This window comes from Hydra vulgaris, chromosome 03 (genome assembly GCF_038396675.1).
Source record: "Hydra vulgaris chromosome 03, alternate assembly HydraT2T_AEP".
NCBI lineage: Eukaryota > Metazoa > Cnidaria > Hydrozoa > Anthoathecata > Hydridae > Hydra > Hydra vulgaris.
In genome coordinates this window covers 38,970,001-38,992,071 of record NC_088922.1, presented here as the reverse complement: position 1 = coordinate 38,992,071, position 22,071 = coordinate 38,970,001, and positions in this window count along the sequence as shown.

Below are 22,071 nucleotides of genomic sequence, written 5' to 3'. Positions count from 1 at the left end.
AATTAAATACAATTATAGACGTTTCCAATCAACTCGACCAAATCTAAAATGCTTTTCTGACCAAAGCTCAGAGTTTTGAAGCCAAATAAATTTAAAACTACTTAAGCAGTATTTAACGTGCGAACGCCAAAGGGGGTTAGTTAGGGTGTATTTGTCATCGTAAAAGTTTTTTTTTACTTTACACTGCTAAAAAAGTTGTAATATTTACAAACTTTGACTTTGCAGTTGCACAGATTACAGTGGCGTAACTATAAATTTGGCCCCCCCTCTTCCCCCCGCCAAAAAAGAAAAGGAGCCCTCCCACTTTAAATTTTTTCAAAATATATTTACAAATGAAATATCCAATATTTGCTTTTTATATTGAGTTAATATAACACGATTAAGTATATAAAAAATATTTATTTTATAAATTTGAGAAATAATCTAGAATCTTTTCACAAAATAATTATAAAAAAGAACGAACATCCTTAATAGCAAAAACTAACTTTACCTCACTTATGCCTATTGGAGAATTTTTATTTTCATAATAACTATACTAAGTTTCTTAGAAGAATATTCTAAGAAACTTTGTATTTGTTGAACAACTTTAAATATAAACTTTTCTTGCCTTCTTATTCGCCAATTCCGCAATTACTTTATCTAATTCTAATGTTTGTGCTTTTTCGTTCTCTATTGCCAAAATTGCACAGTGTTTGAGACGTTCCTGAGACATGCTATTTCTTAAATATGATTTGATCATCTTTAATTTGCTGAAAGATCTTTCAGCACTTGTAACTCTCACAGGTATTGCCATCAATAGCAATATTGCTGTGTTTACATCTGAAAAATCGCACTCCATAAAACTGTATTTGATGAGCAGTATGTCAGCTAAATCTTTTAATGTAGTTGCTTCTGTGATGCCATTTTTAATAAAAGTTATTGCATTAATTAATTGGGTTGGAAAATGTTTTGTCAAATCGTCTGGGTAACTATGTTGCAATAATTTAGCTGATTTAATTAGATCATCTTCAGACAATTTTATTAAATTTTGAGGTTGCAAAAAATTAAAAAGATGAAAAGTTGAAAGTTTTTCCATTCCAGTAAATCTATCACTTATTTGCACGTTAACAATATCTATGGTCTTATAAAAAAAGTTAATTTGAAATCTTTTTTCAGCGCATTCGTTTAAATCACTTCCACTTAAATCATCGAAATGTCTCGCATATTTGGATTGCCTCTTAACCTTAAATGTTGGTTTTATTTTCCACTCACTGCAAATAGTAACAGCCTCTAACTTAAATAAATCGTAATTTGATCTAAAAATCTTTTAACTTGAATTTCAGAATACCAAATAACGTGGCCGCTTCGTATAGATCTATGTACTTTTTTTGTAAGTTTTTTGAAGCATAATTTACATTCGTTAATATGTGATACATAACGCAAACAAAAACAAATTCAAAGTTTGATATTTTGTCTCTTAATTTTAGAGCTTTAGTTTGTTCTACTCTTTCCGAATATTTTAAAGAAATTTCAGTTAAAGTTTTAACTTTATCTAAAAAGCGTAACTTTATAGCTAATAAAGAATTAATTCTTGAAGACCATCTTGTTGGGTTTAACTTTTTTAATGTTACTTCCGACTCCCCGCTAAAATTTGATAGCAAATCCCATCTTTTAATACTGTTGCCAAAAAAGGAGTAAATTTCTTGTAAAATTATAAAAAAATTGTTTACTTCTCTACAACCAGAAACAGCGTCATTTATAACCAGGTTTAAATTGTGACTCGCACAATGAACATATTGTGCAGATGGCTGAATATTATTTATTTTTTTTCTGAACTCCGTTATAAATGCCGCTCATCACATTAGTTCCGTCAAATCCTTTACCAGGGCACTTTTTTAAATTTATTCCTTTATTTTCAAGCAATACTACCAATTGATTAATTAAACCTACTGCCGAATGATCCTTTATTTCATAAAAAACCAAAAATGTTTCTTTAATCTCTAATTGACAAGGTTGAGTGTCCTGTTTGCGCATTATGTGAACGTATCGAAAAATTAAACTTAATTGTTCTTTTCTAGATACATCTTGAGTTGTGTCAACTATAAAAGAAAAAAAGGCAGATTCGTTTATTTCGAATAATAATGTTTTTTCTAAATTTTGGCATAAACATTGAATCACTTCATTTTGGATAGCTGGACTAAGATATTTTATAGTGCCTTTAGGCTTATTGAGTACTTGTTTCATTGTATCGTCGTACTTTGACACCAAATAAACATGAGACAAAAAATTGCCATTGTAAATTTCATCTGCCAACACTTCACCATGACCTCTAAATGCAAGTGAGTTTTTTGTTAACATTAAAGTGATGTTAAAGAACCTTTCCAATACCATCTTCCAAAATGAAGCTTTATGACGAATTATTGTCTCTGTATCCTCATTAAGTGTCCTGTTTTGTTTCCAATGATTGTATACTTGACATTCTTCAATATGTTTTAGGCTATTAGCATGACTTTTTATTTTTTTACTTAGCCCTTTCCAGTTTCGAACTCCCGTACGCCATTGGTTATTTTTATCATTTGAAAATAACCAACATGGTTCACAATATGCTGAGTCCAGAATTTTGGAATAACAGAGCCAAAATTGCTGTTTTCGACCAAATTTATACGCACAATAATAATAATTTGTGGAAAAAATGTCTAAAATTTTGTGAAGGATCTTTTTTAAATGGTCCTTCTGGTTTGCATCTTTCAGAGGAAATAATAAATCCTTTTGTGCTATCATCAAAAAATTTTCCTTTAAAATATCCCATATCTGTTGTTAATGTATTTAATTCCTGAAATATATTCGGTTCTGGATTTATTTCTTCAACTTGCATTACAGTGGTAAGATTGTTAGGATTTGCGAAAATATATGCATTACTTTTATAACGAGATTCATTATGATCTTTCGAAATTTCCTTGTGTTCTAAGTTAATTGAAACAGATAACATTTCTTATTGTTGGGTTGCTTGAGAAGTACTGGTAATGACATTGATATTTTTATCTGCAACTTCTTCACTAGGTTTCTGTTCTACTGATGAAAAAAATAAGGATATCTTTTTATTGTTTTTACGTAATCTATCATCAACCTCCTTTTTTAATTTCCTTTTTCTGGCTCCACTCATATAAGTTCTTTTTGAGTCCATGCTATTGTAAGAAAAATGTTTTATTAGAACAATTATATGTATTAACCCTATAGATATAAATATATGTGGCTAAATATTTTTGAATAAATAATAAACTTAATTTGTATTTATTCTTTAGTTCGTATCTTGACTCTGCCCTTTTAATTTTATATCAAATATGTACACATAATTTGTGTTTCTTTGTTAATTCGTACTATCCTCGTACTATAGCAAAACTTAGTGCGTACTCAACACAAAAACATAGTTCTACCTGTATCGCGTTTTATTTAACATTTTTTATTTAAAAATTCAAGATCTCAGTAATTGATTTATATAGGATATTTTAAATCGCTAGAATAAAATTGCAAGATTTTTTTAACAAGCAGTTAAAAAATATTACCAATATTATAAATATAACTAATTTTTACCTATTAGCTAAACATTTTGATAACTCAACTTATTGTAATGAAAATTATAATTATATGACTTTTATAATAGACAACGTTACTATTAGCGAATGTTTACTAACATTCAATAGAAATTTTATAATGGATTTGCCATTGAAGTTAAATTCTGAAATAAAATTTCTATTGAAATTTAATTCTCCGATAAAACTTTTATTGAAACTAAATCTATTATAGAAATTCTACTGAAATTAAATTCTAAAATAGAACTTCTATTGAAACTAAATTCTAAAATAGAACTTCTATTGAAACTAAATTCTAAAATAGAATTTCTATTGAAATTAAATTCTATAATAGAATTTTAGTCTGGACGCTACGTGTAACTTTTTCTTGGAAATGAAGTGGACATTACAAAAACTACTTAAATAGTTTAAGGTTGGTATCTTGAATGAGAAAAACTTTACGTGCTTTTCTGAAAGTGCTTAAAGGGTCAAATTTGGGCCCTTATTTGGTACTGATGACGTCATGCTGATATATTTTTTTAAAAATCAAACTAAAAAATACATATTTACGTCAAAAATTACATAACCTCTTGAGAAAACCTTATTATAAATAATAAAACCTTGAGAAAAACTTACGAGCAATTCTAAAAGTGCTTTAAGGGTCAAATTTGAGCCCTAACTTGGTAATGATGACGTCACGCTAATAATTTTTCCAAATTTCGTGAAAGAAAAAAAAAATAACCAAAAAGGAATTTCGTGAACAGATTTTTTAAAGGGAAAATATTAAGGGTCGAAGTTCTTGATTGATGACTTCATTTACATCAAGGATAAACACATTTTCGGTTTTTTGCATGCGTGTGTGTGTGTGTGTGCGTATATATATATATATATATATATATATATATATATATATATATATATATATATATATATATATATATATATATATATATATATATATATCATAAATAAATATTCAATCAGTTTCAGAAAATCCTGAACTTGCATCGGAATCAGTCGAATAATGTGTTTTCACAAGATGAACAGTTGCACAAATCCGTACAAGTCAATCCATGCGATCGACAAAGACAAACCAGTGTTTCACATTTTGACTTTTTACACGCACAGGAAATTAACTGCAAAACGTCTTCTGGAGCAGGTGGAATGAGCATCCATTCAACCTCAAGTTGATCGCCAATTTCTCGCCATCTATATCCAATGGGTTTTGGAATATCGGGATTTGCCTCTAGTGATCGTTTGACAATTGCTGTTACATACGAAACTCTCTTGCAATGACACATTAGAACATCCCTAGTAGGTGGAAGCTTTTGGGGTTCCGGAGCTTCTTTCTTGGCAATAAACTTGAGGTATCTTCCTTTGTTTGTACCACTGCATTTCAATCCATATAATTGGCATATAAACTTTTCTATTTGGTCGAAATGGGTTGTATTTATTAATTATTTTAGAACGACTAATATGTTCTTAACAAACAAATGATTTCGGCTTTCAGCAACTATTTTAAGTTAAACTGCTAATTGAATAAGATGATTTATCAATACCTATAGTAACAGTTGTAAATTAACTTACGAAGAAGGCTTGTCTTGTTTGTTTTGACGAGGCTACCATCAGGTAATCCCAACGTCCATGGGGTAGGACTCAAAGAATAAAATAGTATTTGTTTTAAAGTTAGACCTTCTATACCTCTTGCAATAACTAGCAATCTCCCAAACATGCTTCGTTTGGCTGATATAGTGAATGATTTCTCTTGAAGAAAATAAATTTTTTTCAAATTTAAATTGTTAAATGTTTGCAGACGACACTTTTTGATTGGAGCGTAAAAGAAAACTGTTGAAGATTGAATGCGTTCTCTAAAGAACCTTTGGAACTCTGCTTCCCCGATGGATTGTGCATTCAATAAATTATCTTTTAACTCATCAGGTGCTTCAATTCCAGAACAAATATTCACCAAAGAATCTCTTTGCTCAAAAGGACCCCAATTTGTTATTAGTATCAAAGCTCTCTCTACACATCCGTTGTTGAAATCTTTTCTTGATGGTTTTAGATCTTTTGGTGTTTGTTTCTCGGTTGTGATTCCCATGTCATTTTTCAAAATTGAAATACCTTTTGAAACAGTATGACTTGTAAGTACCCAGCGTTGAATGGTTCCTTCAGACGTACTATACCCTTTTCCCCCTTGGCATTTCTGATCACGATTAATAGTTTGTTCGAAGCATTGGTCAGATGGAACTTTGTTAAACGTACTGCTCGTTCTTCTTACGTTCTTCTTCCATCCCTGCTTTTAAAAAGATAATAAGTTATAAAGATTTAATTTGAAACTATTTTTAAAACTAAAATTTGTTGAAATCCAAACGAAATATTTTGGAGTACAAGCTTTCATAAACTGTTGATAAATACTTGGATGAGTTTTAGGAAGTTGCATCATTTCGGTCCAATAGAAAGTTAAGGAAGCGAGAATAATTCGGACGATCATATGCAAAAAACCACGGTAGCATTTGGCGTGTTGCCTCCAAATGAAGAGTCCAGTTACCAACCTTCGTTGAACGGAGAAAAGCAAAAAAAATATTTAACATTTCAATTAAAGAAAACCAAAAAGCGGAAGTTGGTCCGGAAATATCAATATCTTTTAACACATTTAAGTGATCATCTAAAGTTTTGAAGAAATCATCATCAAAAAACGATTTCAAATTGTCGTAATTCGTCTAGAAATAATCAAAGTACAATTTTAATATCATCATTAAATTCACAGACATGAAGTATACTTAGGCAAATTTATTTACCTCCTTTAAACAAGTAATGAACTCAGGTGAGGAAGAGAAGTTATTCAACGAGGAAGATTGTTTTCAACTAACCAACTTTCAAAATGTTTTATCCTCAGCTGGGTTAGTGCGTTATACAGATATTGATAAATTCGAACGGCACGGTTATATTGCTCTTCCTTCATAATACGCTCCAATGAACTTTTACCTTAAAAATATATAAAAAATGTCTTTAGTAATTCAACCTTCTTTGGTCAAAAAAAATCTGTTGCAATATTTGCTACATAATATAATGTCAATAAAATTTAAAAAGATAAAGAAACCACTCACCGGGTATATCAGCTTCAACTATCCAGTCTTGTAATCCGGCATCATTAAATATTTTGCCAATAACAGCTAGAAAAATACAAGATGTGTGAAATGCACCCATTCGGAGAACAATAAATCTTTTAAGATCAATATGACTAGGGTTCATCAGGATTTCCACCGCTTTTGCATATATCGCTTGATCCATTACAACGTCAGTTTCTGAGAGACCAAGATTCTCGGCTTTAGCTTTGGACTGGAGCAGAACTTCAAGCACTGTGCTCTAGTTTGTAGGCGATGAATTAATAGCAGGAAGATAGCTAATAGTGTGGATGTCTTCTGATATCCTTTTAGGTGTAATTAGGTAGTTAAACCCAGTCCAGCTTGGGATATCATTAGAAAAATGATATAGTAAGGTCCAAAAGAAATCCAGTTTCTCTGAAACTACCAGTAACTTACTGTCTTTAGATAACGCGTTTGTTTGACGTAGGTAATCTGGTTCTTCTCGATTATGCTTTACGTACAGAGGCAACTCTTTATCAATTGCTTTAAAAGATCTTTCTCTTTTTCTTGAAATTATTTCGTTAACCTCGTTTTTGTGTACTTGACCAATATTTTGTAACTGAATGACAATACCATTTGTGACGTGCATAGAAGTTCCTTTTAAAGTTTCAGGATTTATGTCGTTGTTGTCCCAAACGAAGGTCACAAATTTTGAGGGCTGGAGAACAGAAGGACAAAAACTTTTAAAAATTTGACTTTGCATTGTGTTTTGTGCAAGAAATGTTTCTAAATAATTTACTTCATCATAGGAAATTCCATGTCCTAATTTACTTAGTCATTTCATTAACTCTTTTGATCCAGTTTTTCGTTTGGTACTTAACACGTGTTTAACACGGCTAATAACACGTGTTTAGAGCATCGATGATGGCCGTTTGTTACGTTATAAATAACATCTTCACAAAGAGAATTTACTTTGACAATTCCTCTTTTACTAACTCTAGCACAAAATAGAATTTTTGCAAAAAGTTGATGCAGAAGAGGTGGAATTTCAGTTTTAACTCTTAGTAACTCGTCTTCATTAGGAGGTCATTTAAAGTATGTTTTTTTCATAGACAAAACCTCGCTGCGAATCTCTTTTGCGACATGATCGATAAGCTGTTCAATCGGTTTTGGATAATTCTTTTTTTCTAAATTCTCAATTGTTTTTTAAAAAAACTTCAATGATTTTTCCCTTCTCAATAGTATCGTTATATAAGAGAGAGTAGCCGTATTTTGGTGACCACAACTGAACAGACCTGCCGAATTCTGCAACTACAGCATCCGGTAAAGTCCTTCTATCTGGAATCTTTGTTCGATCTATGCAGTTTTCTTTGTAAAATTCAAATAGCTTACTTGTATAAATAATCTCTAAGTTGTCTAATACGTGTTCTTTCACATAGTCGAAGAGCAAACGCATATTTGCATCTTTTGTTGTAATAAAAGGAGTTTTTTTGGGTCTTGTATATTTAAGGTAACAAGACCGATGACAATATAACTCTAAGGAAAATATGGTTTGCCATTCTGTGCCTGATATACTAGCCATGAGTCGTGGGTTGTCAGCTTTACTTACAGCGTTTTCTTTTAACACGTTTGCTGCACTTTCCGTTACGCATTTTGTAAGCATTTCATATCCGTTCCTATCTTTATTAGTCTTTTTGCAATAGCTAATGCAACATTCTTCATCCGCAATAATTTTTCCTAAAACAAGGGAATTATTTTAACTTTGAAGTAGTACATAAAACAATGAAAAACGTGAAAACTGAGGGTAATATTTTTTGCTTTGCAATTCCCACCCAAAGGTTTTTTAATTTACCTGATCTATCTCTTTTCCGAGCTGAGATTCTGCGCTTAGATGAGGATACATTATTCACGCCTACATTCTCGTTGACTTTTTCTGCTCTGCTTTTCCAATGTTGTAGAATGTTTAATGTTTTTATATTTACATACTTATCGTAACATCTTTGATGGAACAAGAGAGTTGTTGGGCACGTATCAGGTAGAATGTTTATGATTTTAAAGTCATTTTGAATTTGACTATAGTAAAAAAAAATATTATTATCAAATCCATGCTCTTTATTGTTTTTATCGTACCATTGTTTTAGGCATATATAAAGAAATAAATTGAGTTGGACATTTAGTTTGTGACTTACCAAGCATTCTTCACTTTCGCAAGCCCATTTTCAGTAAAACCCCGCAGTTTGTTATTATTATGGGCAACTTCTCCTTGATGAAGTATGCAAGCATTTTTAAATTTTTTTTAGGAACTAGATTAAGATCCTGTGTTTTTTTTGCTACTCGCCATTATTTACTTTAATATTAATAAATAAATAAAAATTAATAAAACACGTTTTTTTAGTAAACAGTTTTTGAAAAGTAAACATTTTTAACGTAAACAAATAACGGGAACAAATTTTCTTTTTTAGATTCATTAAATTACAACTATTTTATTATTTTAATACAATATTAAAAAATATTTTAAAAAAATTTGTTTTTGAAAAAGTTTTATGAAATTTTGATTAAATATATTTGAATAATTATACTTAAAACATTTAATTTTACATATAATCAACCCCCTGTCAATAATTTGTAAAAACTAAATCAATGCTTTGCAGTATTCGATTTGTAAACAACATGGCAGATAATTTATACTTGAAATCCTTTCAATAAGTTGCATTTATTTTTGTCTCTAACTAAAGTTATAAGCAGTTTCCAAGTGGCACGTAAAAAATTTTAAACTTCTTAAGTTACAAGGAACAAGTCTATATAAAAATTAAAATGTCCACTCAAAATGTTTAGTTTTCCTTTTTTTTTTTACATGTAGCGACCAGACTATTTCTATTGAAATTAAATTCTATGATAGAGTTCCTATTGTTGAAAAATTATCTGTTTTTCATTTAAGAATACGTGAAAAATCTTCGCGGGGCCCTCTAAGCTCCGGGGTCCTACCGCCTTGCGGGGCTGTGCTCCCCTAGTTACGCCACTGACAGATTACTTTTTTCTTTTTTTTTTGATTTTAAACTAACGGGTGATGCGGAAGTTATCGGACAAATCCTAATTTCATTATTTGAGCATAATAATTAGTTTTTGTAGTTTTATGCATAGGCATAAAAGTTCTATAAAATATAAACTTTATTATTTGAAACACAATTATTTAAAATGAGGTTAAATGCAGCTGAACGAGAATCTTTTCGAAAGCGACTAAAAATGTTTTTTGTAAATAAACCTAACATAAAAAAAAAAAATCGTAAATCATTTTGAAAAGGAAGGATTTGCTCGAAGTACAATATATGATAACCTAAAAAGACTTGAAAATGTTCAATCGTTTTCTGATAGAAACATTTGGTCGTCTGACATCCTGGACTAGAGAAAAGAAAGCCGAATTAACGAGACTTGTCAACAATCGAAAAAGGGTCAGTCAGAGAAAAATAGGTATTAAATTCGGTGTAAATTAATCGACAATTGGTCGTCAGTTAAAAAAAATGAATATTAAATATAGAAAACGTGAAAAGACTACAAAAATTACACTATAGAACAACAAATAAAGGCAAAGAAAAGAAGCAGGAAACTAGTTAACCAACTCTATAACACAAAATCGCTTCCTGGCATCGATGACGAAAAATACTTTTGTTTTGCAAGGGACAACATGCCTGGAAATTCTGGATACTACACAAACAACAAAAAGACATGCCCAGAAAGTGTTCGTTTTATAGGAAAAGAGAAATTTCCAAAAAAATTATTAATGTGGATAGCCATATCTGACCGTGGTATGTCCGAGCCATTGTTTCGCACTTCCAAGGCTGTAGCGATCAATTCATCAATCTATATTAATGAATATTTAGAAAAACGACTTCTTCCATTTATTCACAAGTATCATGGAGACTTTAACTATTTATTTTGGCCAGATTTAGCAAGTTCTCATTATCCTAAAGATTCTCTAAATTGGATGGACCAATATGTCTAATACGTTGATAAAGAATCCAATCCCCCAAATGTGCCTCAAGCACGACCAATTAAAAATTTTTGGGGACATTTGGCACAGAAGGTTTACGAAGGAGATTGGCAAGCTTCAACAGAGCAAGTTTTGATTGATCGCATTAAACTAAAACTACAAGAAATTGATTTAAACTTTTTACAGTCGCATATGAAAGGCGTCAGAGCAAAATTGAGATCAATTGCAGATGGTGGTGTTTTATCATATAAAAAATAATATATTTTTATTAAAAGATAAATGCTTTATTTAAAAAAAATTAATAGTAGTTTGTTTTTTTATTTATAAATAAGTTATTGACGTTTTTATTTTGTCCGATAACTTCCGCATCACCCGTTTTAAATTGTAATTTAAGATAAAATTAAAAAAATCTTTTTATAATTACAACTTTAAATCATAATTATAAAATTGATTAAAAATTTTTTTTTGAAAAAGTATACTAATTCATATACCGTAAATTCTCTAGAGTTTGGTCATAATGTTCATAGTTTTATGAATTCAAGTCGCTACATGAAACTTTTTTTGTTGAATTTTACTAGTCAAAATGGCATTGTTATGTTTTAAATCAGCGTTTTGAAACTCTCCCGCGAGATATGAACGATAAAAAAGCACAAAAAGGATAGGAACCCGAAAGTTACGGAGACTGACCTTAAACTATCTGAATAGTGCTGCATGAAACTATTTGGAGGATTCGATGGTAGTTTATTTGAGTCTCCAACAGCCAGCTCTTTTTTTTTTTCATTTATTTTAGATTATTTCAGACAAAGTTTTGAAAATAAATAAAACAGTACATTGTTGGATATCGAAAAGGTAGTTTATAATGTTAGCACGGACCCATCAAAATGGAAAATTGACAATGACACACGCGAATACGTTTTCATACGAAGATTTAATCAAAATATTTTTGATAAATCGAGGCGCTAATAATCAGTAGTCGAGCTCTTTAATGTTCAAAATCATTGTTTGAGCGAACACTTAAGAATGGTGAAACGAAATATAGATCTTGGTTGAACTATTCAGTATATATGGATTCAGTTTTCTGCGTTCTATGCGGATTGTTTAGTCTAGGCAAAACCAGAATATTAATAGAAAAATTTAATGACTGGAAAAATTCATACAGATTGTGCAAATACGAAAATTCATTTGAACTTTAAACAGGCATTACATCTATGATAACATAAGTATTACATCAATCGGTCAGCTCCAGACGCAATTGGACAAAGAAACTAAATATTGGTGTAAAGTTCTGAAACGGATAGTTGTGCAATTTTCAGTAACACGAATTCTGCTTCTTTGAGGTAAATATAAGTATATCGGATCAGCACAACGGCAACTTTTTGATGACTAGAGAGCTATTAATGGAAAATTGGTTCTTATCGCAGCATATCGCTCATGATAGTAATTCTGGGAGTGAAATAATTATTTTATCAACAACATAGCTAATCATTTTTATGAAGAGTTAATTATTTTTATGAAATAAAATACTATTGACAACATCAAGACTGAGATTCAAACAGCTAAGTATTTTTCAATCAGAGTAGACTCTACATCTGATTTATATCATATTGATAAGTTGACATTTATTATAAGATATGTAAAACAATACAATTTTGTAATAAAAAGATTTTGATGTTTTGTTTCTACAGGGTATAAAAGATTATCTGGAGGGAGAGCGAAGCGAAAAGTTGCTTAAAATCGTAGTACAGTCTTAGTAGTATAATTATTCCAGTGGCAAGTCAAAATAGCGCCTTTGCGTTGAATGAGGGAAAATTTGAAATATAGTTTGTAATCTTTAAAAGATGTAATCGAAGTGAATTACTTTCTTAAAATTTGACTGGATAACTTTTAAACGATCGAAAATTATTCACAAGAAAAATCATGATCTGTGTAAAGTAATCGTTTTTTGAATACCTCGACACTAAGTATAAATATCCAAGTTTTAGACAATCTTTACTATTTATTTGAACCTTAGCTTCCTGTTTAGCTGTTGGTTTGTTATATTCTTAAAGAAAGTTTTTGCGGCTAGAAATTTATTATAGCTTTATACGATTTTATTTTGTATTGTAGTATTTTTGCTGGATTTAAAAACAATTTGCTTTTTTAAAGATAAGGATATAAAATATGCTTTTTTAAATCCGGAAAATATACTTCCAATTCTTATCTAGACATCAATTCAATTTTAATCTAGAAATTTATTATTAGACGATTAGAAAATATTGTTTACAAATTTTTCTAAACTTTTATCTTTTACTTGGAATTTGATTGCTAATGACGTTTTGAAACAATATCACAGAATAGTTTTTTTTTTTTAATAGAATGTTATTGGTTAAATTTAAATCATAATAACTACACTATTTAATCAAAAATTAAAAATTTAATTAATAAATCATAATAACTACACTATTTAATCAAAAATTAAGTTACTACAAACACTTTTTCTTGAAAAATGATGTATTTTTATTTTATTCTCACTCCAGCTGTATTATAAATCTTTGGTTCCTAATGCAGGACACATATATAAAGAAATTGCCAGTCAGCTTGACGTGATGTATGTAAAACACAATTGAATGGATGATCTGAAACAATTACTGCATTGCATTTGGTGACCACTGATAAAAATGTGAAAGGAATCAAGTTCAATGAAGCTACTGGTCTCTTGAAAACCTTGAAAACCCTGGAACTGGTCATAACGACTGTCGTTTGGGATAAAAAGAGCAGTTCAACACAACTTATAAAAAACTAAAAATTGTCTGTATTAATCTTCAAAATATAGTTTCACTATATCAATTTTTATTTGAATTTGTTGACCATTTAATAGATATCTTTGACCATTATGAACAGCTAGCGAAGGACACATCAGAGTTTAACAATTATGCGAAAAATAAAAAACAGGAGAAAAAATGTAAACCCCAATTAGACAAAGAAGCATGTGAAAATATTACATTAGCAAGAAAAGAAAATTTTAAAATAAACACAAATTATTTGATTATTAATAGATTCTTGCACAGTTGGAAGTTTCTGAAATTACAAGATATGCATGAAACCTACTAGAAAAATACACAGATGATTATAAAAACTTATTCATTGAGGTATGTATTCATTTTCGAGGATATCTTCAACATATTGAACCATAATCGAAAAACCAATACAGTAATAAAGCATTTTCTGTGTTTGAACTTTTCAATATCGTTAGATCGAACTCCCTTTATGGCGTATATCCAAACGTTGACTTTGTAATTCAAATATTTCTTTGCGTGCCTGCATCCAATTGCTTAGGTAAACGTTCGTTTTCTACCCAAAAAAAAGTCAAGAATAATTTTAGGTCAACAATGGGTCAAGAAAGACTCAACGCTCTTTTAGTTTTGACCTTAGAAGGGAAGTAGTAAAGAACATAGACTATGATAACGTTATTGATGATTTGGCTGCTATAAACGCAAGGAAGAAGAACTTAGTATTTTGCTATGATTGAATGTTGCATGATTTGATGTTTGGGTCCATAAGACTTCGTACAGACTTGAAATCAAATAATCACCGATTTCACCGAATCTATGTTTACCCATGCGTATCGGTGATATAAACGTAGATTGTTTAAAATACAAAAAGAATACTACTTTTAAATTCTTTTTTGATAATACGCATTAGCATTATATTTTTCTTATTGTGAACAAACCAACACAAACATCCCAAATTTAATTACGATGTATTGCATACGCGCAATTTGTGACATCTGTAAGGAAAGAAGCGCGAACTTCCTGGTTAAATCCCCAGTGCTTTGTTACTCTTCCCTAGTGCTCTGTTATAAGACCGTAAAAACTTTGTAAAACATACTTTAATCAGATAAACGAAAGGGACTTCCCAGAAGTCTATCCATACATTTGCCCACCGCTCCTCTTACTCCTTTTGTTTGCTTTTCATTATAAAGATAGCAATTTATAATTAGGAATATTTAAAAGTTGTAGTTTTTTTAATTAATTCTTTAGATTACTAGGCAAATGCAATAGATTAAAAAGTGTTTTATTCATCAAAATTTTGTAAATCGTTATCGAGTCTTAAACGTTCACCAGAGCGTTTAAGACTTCTACCGTAAGAATAAAGACGATAATAAAAAAGATAGTTTTCATTTACTCAACTATTTATTTATTTTTTATTTATTTATTTTTGTCAGCAACAATTTACAATTCAAGGTGATTTCCGACATTTAAGTGTAAATACATTTCATCATAAATAGTAGTTACAAGAACCTGAAGAAGAAAAAATCTTATCATCAGTAACCTTTGATAATAAAAAATAAAAAAAAATAAAAAATGTATTGTTTGAAAAAATCAAGTAAAGAATTTTGATTGACAATAAGTTCAATTAAGTTCTTTTTAAATTTTTGAGCGGTATTGGCTTCTCTAAGTTTACGACTTAGTCTTGTATAATGGTTCTATAGCATTGATAGACTACGATAAGAAATGGAGAACCTTGTATGTTTTGAAATACGGAAAGGTTTTACAAATCATCCTCTAGATCGAGTTTTGTATCAGTTTGATATTTTAGGAAAAATATTTTTCATAACCTTTCGAGTTTTTGTAAACTGATGTTGAAACATGCACTGTGTGACTTTGAATATTTTTATTTCATAAATATACAGAGCCCTCATGCTTCATGGAATAGACTTGTTTATTTTTTTTTTTTTAGGTGCTCCCAGAAGTCCTTCCGGTCTTATCACGGATCACCGTGGGAGAAATTTAACTAGAAGTTCACGCCTCCTTCCTTACCAATGTCGCTTATTGGGCTACAGCCGGCGCACAGTGACTCAAAACGACAAAAAAATGGTAATAAACCCCTCACACCTTTTCTGTAAATTAAGTGCCCTTTTTTAAATAATATTAAATTGCAATAATTTTTTATTTCAAAAGTATAAATAATTTTTTAATAAAACTTTTATTTTGTATTTTATAGTAAAAAGAAGTGAAAAAATTTGTTATTATTTTCAAAGAAATCTGAAAAATGTGAGATTTTTATTTAACTAAAATAGAGTACTTTTAATTTAAATAAAAGTGTATATTTATTTTGAAGATAATCTTTTAGCTCTATATATTTCAAATTTACTAAAAAGAAAAAAAAAGATTTTTTTGTTTAAGTTTAAGACTTTTTTAAAAAAAGGCGGCAAGTAATTGTATTTTTTTGGTTTATATATCAGCTAAAAAAATGTTCCACCGAGTTCCAAAAATATACATATATTTTCTAGTTAATTAACATTTCTACTTTTAAAATATAAAAGGATTACTGCGGTCTCCTGCGGTATTGGAAATTATTAAAGAAATACAAATGTTTTTAAACACTTAAAAACCTTGTTTTCCTCCATTTATGAAAGTATTTTGTTATAATTAAAACGAATGAAAATGGCGGGAAACTTACATTTTAATTTTTTACTTGTATTACTTCCTCTAATATAGTTTTTAAATCATAAATATTAAATATCGTTTTAAAAAACGTGCTTTTGTCATTATATACTATTTGAAAGTTTGTTAAAATATTTATTGACAATTTTAAAGAACGATTTATTATTCGATAAGTACAATATGTTTGAAAAAGCTTAACTGAACAACTTTATTATTTCCTGTAACATAAAGTTAACTTAGTAATATAGTGTTTTTACAGGATGTAACAATGTGATAATTGTTAAAGCCATAACAAAATAAAATTTTAAACAGAGTAAATAAAAAAATATATAATGTAATTTAAAATGTTTTTGATATATTAGTTTTATTATACTGATGGTTCTTAAAAACAATAACAATGAAAAGATTAGATCTTATCCCAAATATACGTGAATTAGGAGTGGATCAATTAAAATTATGGAAGAATTTAATACTGAATACTGAAGAAATTCGCAAAGAAAACTTAAATAAAGTAAAGGTTGCTTTAGTTATATTTATTTCAAAGGTGAAGAAAAAACTAAAACAATGTGGACGAAATTATGATACATTTATACAAAAAGAAAATCATTGGTTTCAAAGAAATCTTATGAACAATAAAAATAGCCCTTTTTGTTCTGGAAGGCCCCATAAGCAATAGAGTGTTCTTGGATAGCAAAGCAAAAGGAAAAAATAAAAGAACTAGCCACTCATCATGAAGCTCTATTTTTAGCTTCTGCAAAAAGTAAAAATGTTGCTGGAGAAAAAAGAAAGCCTCTACTTTGAAAAAAAATTTTTCTAATGTTTTAGAGATAGAAAAAGTTGATGAAACTTTGTATAAAACCTTTCCCATTAATATGAGTGTAGAGGAAGCTCTTGCATTAAAAATGAACGTTGGTCTCAGCGATAAACAATATCAAATGATCGAAAACTCAGCTCTTGTACACAATGTACATATTTATCCTACCTTGCACAATATTTTCGAGGAAAAATTGAAATGCTATCCTAAGAATATACACTTTTCTGAAATTTCTGCAAAGTGTATATTCTCAGAGTAAATACTCTTCAAAGCATGTTAGATTTCATTTATTCTACTCATTTGAAGAATTTGGAAGTTTGGAAAAATGGAATCATCTTTCCAAACTTCGCCATCATGAATCAAAATTCATCTCCAATATAAAAAAGAGAGTCCAGTTTTATCCAGAGAAGAAGAATCAGATCCAAAAAATCAAATAAATATCTTAAAGACGCTTTGCAAAGTTTTTGATATTGCAGGAAGAAAGGTGACCTTTAATATCAGCTATAGAGTTGATCTTACAATCTTTGATAATAAAGTAATTAACGCATTTACAGAGACAAAATCCACTCAATCCTGCAATGTGTGCAATGCTAAACCCAACGAAATGAACAATATTGATTTATTAAAAGCAAAAACTGAAAATGAGTCAGCCTTGGGGCTCGGAATTTCAGCTTTGCATTGCTGGATAAAATGCTTGGAATTTATTCTTCAGGTGATTCAGGTACTCTTCACGGAACGGTTAAGCCTATATGTAGAAATGTCTAAAACTGGGTCTGGAAATACCAATGACGGCAATAATGCCAGAAGAGCATTTAAAAATAGTGAAGTTTTTTCTGAAATTACTAAAGTTGGTTGTGATATAATTGAAAGATTGCATAATATTCTTATAACCATATCTTGTGGATATCCTATTAATATCAGTGAATTAGATTTATACTGCACTGAAACAGCTAAACGTATAGTGAGTTTGTACGACTGGTATCTTATGTCTCCTACTGTACATAAACTACTACTGCATAGTTCTTCTATATCACATAAATTACCTTTGCCAATTGGGGTATATTCGGAAGATGCATTGGAGAGTTTAAATAAACAGATTAGAAATTCTTGACTTAAGCACACGGTAAAAAATCATGGTTAAACACAATGATGAACCAGATGCACTACCTTCTAGTAAGATCAGATCCAAAAGTATCAAGCATATCTTATGGAAAACATAAGAGCTATCAAGGAAAACCGTTACCAGACGAAGTTATTAAACTAGTTGTAATGTAAATAATAAAATAAATGTAACAAAATATAGTTTTTTTTTCTCTATGCAACAACATCCTTTAAAAACCTTTTTTTTTTAAATATCAATTAGAGTGATATATCAAGATAATGTGTTTGTCTTGAAGATTCTAAAACTTAAAGAAAAAATTGTTTTGTACGCTTATAGTCACCTTTAACGCGCGCATACGCGCATTTTACGCGTTGAAGCTGCGCGTAAAAAAAATAAATCAACAAATTTAAAATCTTTGACCCAAAAATATTATTTTGATATGTAACATTATTTATTTACAATTTATGTCAAATTTTATTTAATTTTTGCCGTATTTTGAACGTCCTGAGTCAGTGTGCGGCGTCGAACCCCGGATCTCTGGGTTCTGAGCCAGAACTCTAACCTCTGCGCCACGGCTGCTCAAAGGCCTAGTATTTGCTATGCATGGTATTCATAGCATACTCTATAATATTTTAGTTTTTCTAGTAAAATCTGATGATTAACGGTGTCAAATGCTTTTGACAAGTCTAGGAATATACCTGAAGTGAATTTATTATAAGAAGATGCTCTGCTGATAACTTTAACTAATTGTTTAAGTGCATGCTCTGTTGAATACTTTAGCCGAAAACCATATTGGTTACAATAGAGAAAGTTGTTTTCATTCAAAAATGCAATCAGCCTATTAAACATAATACACTCGAGGATTTTTTAAAAAACAAGTATCATAAATATAGGTCGATAATTTGTAACCAGTCCTTCATCTCCTATTCTAAAAATGGGTGTAATAATTGCAACTTTCAATTTACCTGTAAAAACACCTGTTTTGAGCGATTTGTTGAAAATTTCTAATAAACTTCTTTATTAAATCCAAAGCTTTGATTATACTAGCTAAAATAGAACCATATTTTATTTTATGTTATGCTTTATTTGTGTGTAATTTTTTTTTATCGTATCATCAAGTTCTTTACGAGTAAGTTTTTTAAATGGTAAGCTTTTATCAGACTTTATTAGATAATTTAAAAAATTTGCAGGAGTGTGTTTAATTTTACTGGCTAATTTTGGACATGTATTGGCAAAAAAATTGTTAAATTTTGTTGTCACCAATTTTACACCAGAGATCTGTGTGCCGTCTACAGTAATCACGCTTGGTAAAACTTTGTTGCGTATTTTTTGTTTACCAAGAATCTCTTTAATAGCATTCCACTTTTTTTTTCTCATTAACTTTCAGTTCTAATAGTATTTATTTGAAGTATGTTGTTCTGGCTATTTTTTTAGTTTTTTCATATAGATGTTTGTGATCTAAGTAATATCAAAAACTTTCTTTGATTTAGTATAACATATATAGCTTTCGTTTTTTTTTTCGAAGACTTTAAGAGGTTTATAGAGAACTAAAGATTAAGATGTGCTTTAGTTTTAACACAACTTTATTTTTTAGGAAAATGCTTATCGTACAAATTGAAAAACTTTTCCGGAAAAATTCTTTGGTTTTTTGAAAATTGCAAAGACTGGAAAATGATCAGTTTTGACATAACAGACCATTTCTAGTAAGTCCCAACTTAATAGTTGTTGCTTACAGCCTTGTTGGGAGTGAACCAGAATAAAAAAGTAAAAAATATATATAACTTATTTTATTAAATATATATTTTTTCTATTTTTTTTTGTTCTACCTTTTTTAACTTTCGATTCTGCGTCATTATTTTAGTTTAGCTTGCGTAACTGTTAAAATATGGTTTTAATTTAGTATACTTTCATGATATTAAGTTTACTTTAGTTTAGCTAGTAGTTTAGGAAAAAAATGACTTCAATACAATTAAGATATTCTTACCTTAATTGTATTGAACTACCGTTACTGTTCACCGGCAACATCGCAAGTTGATTGATTTTGGTAACCAATATTTACGATTAATATTCATGTTATTGCTATTTAATGTTACTATATTGCATTTTTCATGTTAATAACTTTTGTTATATAAATGGTAATAATATGTTGTGAGTCTTTTAGGATTTTAATATTTTTAGCAATGTCTCGGAAATAATGTAGTATACTTCCAAAATATCGTTCTTAAGCCATTAGTTTAAAAAATGATTTGAATGTAGTGCATACAGATATGTATTACGGCTATTGCGTATCATTAATGAACCCTATTAACTAATTTACTAACTCATTAGGCATTTAGTGACTACACCGGCGAAGTTCGTTTAACTTCGCCAATCAAAGTCAGACAAAGTCAAATAACAAAAGTCATTAAACTTTGTAATCGAATTATTATTCTCTATTCTTTTAATGAAAACACTTCGCCTAATGTTAATTTTAATAATAAGATTTAACTTTCGTTGATTTTTAATAAACTATATTTAATGTAGAACTCGATTTGATCGTATAAAAGTTTGAAAAAAAGCAGAAAGTGTACAACAAAATCTGGAACTGTATACTTTTGTTGTAGAAACTATTATTTTATCGATTGATTAAAAACTAAGCTAAGAAAGTTGCTGAAAGGAGAAAGATTATTTGTTGTGAATGTTTTGTCATAAATTAATTATATTGTGTATTAAATTTGAAGTATTATGGTAGTTTTTTAATTAGTGTGTTATACTTTTTTCTTAAAATCGATCTAAATTAGCTTATTCCTAAGCTTCTTTTTTAATTTCATAAAAAGGGGTGTCTGAAATAATTAGTGCTTTATGGTGGTCTGTGTCCGTAGTGGCGTCCGTAATGCAACACTATTTGAGCCTTTTTTCTAAAGAGTTTGTAAACCACTGATGTCTTGGAAATCTTTGGAACCATTTAAATTTACTTCGTCGACCCCTCCCCCCGTTCCCATACCTAGATGCGCTACTGTTTTTTGACTAACTTTTTTAAAAAGCTAAACCTGCGCCTGTTATGTAACTTCTAACAATACCTGATTTAAAAGTGGAATGACAAAGGTTGTTTGTGAAAAAATTGTCGATTGCTAAATCGACAATTTTTTCACAAACAACCTTTGTCAAGGTTGGTGTTAAAGTTTAGATTAACTAATAGGGTTTTAAGTTCTTTAAAGTTTTTGGTAATACTACGAATATTTAGATGGAACAGTGAGAATTGATTAGAAAAACATAATTTAAATATTTTAAGGAAAATAGTAGCTTTAATGGAAAAAAACTCTTTAGAAAGTAAGTTTCGTGAATTCAGGGGACTAGATTATTTATTTACTAGTCGAGAAGGAAACATCGTAATAGCAGAGCTAATCGAGACGAGATCCCTTTGTACCATAGTACTACTCATACGCTGAGTAGGTGTATGAGTATTAATAATAATTCTAACCACCAACTGAGTTATCCCGGTTAAAGAAATACTAAGGGACCGTCTATAAATGATGTCAGTGATTTTTACCGGTTAATTAATTAAAATTATCTAAGGAAGAATTAAAATTAGTAAATATTATCTAATAATATACTCAGGAAATGTGATTCTATATCTATAATATATATTACCAAACTCGTCGACTTCCCGGGGATTGTTTAATTGATCTTCAATTAAACGGTTGGTCTTCACGAACTATTATTGTATTATATTGTATAACATAGCATAACATTGTCTTTATAAGATACAAACAGATCTGTTGCATCATCTTCATTTTTATCTAAGCATTTAGTAGTTTCCAAACTCTTCTGCAAGTAGATAACTGCGATCAGTTCTCTATGACGTTTTGCAGCGATGCGAATGATAGACGACCTTCAATAAGTTAAGCAATGCGGTTTTATCCAAGAATGTTTTATGGATTTATCAGTATTGTTTACATCACAATTAGAATAATGATTTTTCTTCTGCCAGCAAAAGCAACAACGCTTTTTTATACCACATTATAAGTGTAAATACCTTTAAAATCTGCTCATAGGTGGCATAAATATAAACTTGAAAAAAACTGACATCGTATTGATCTCAATACCCCTCCCCCCCCCCCCCCCACC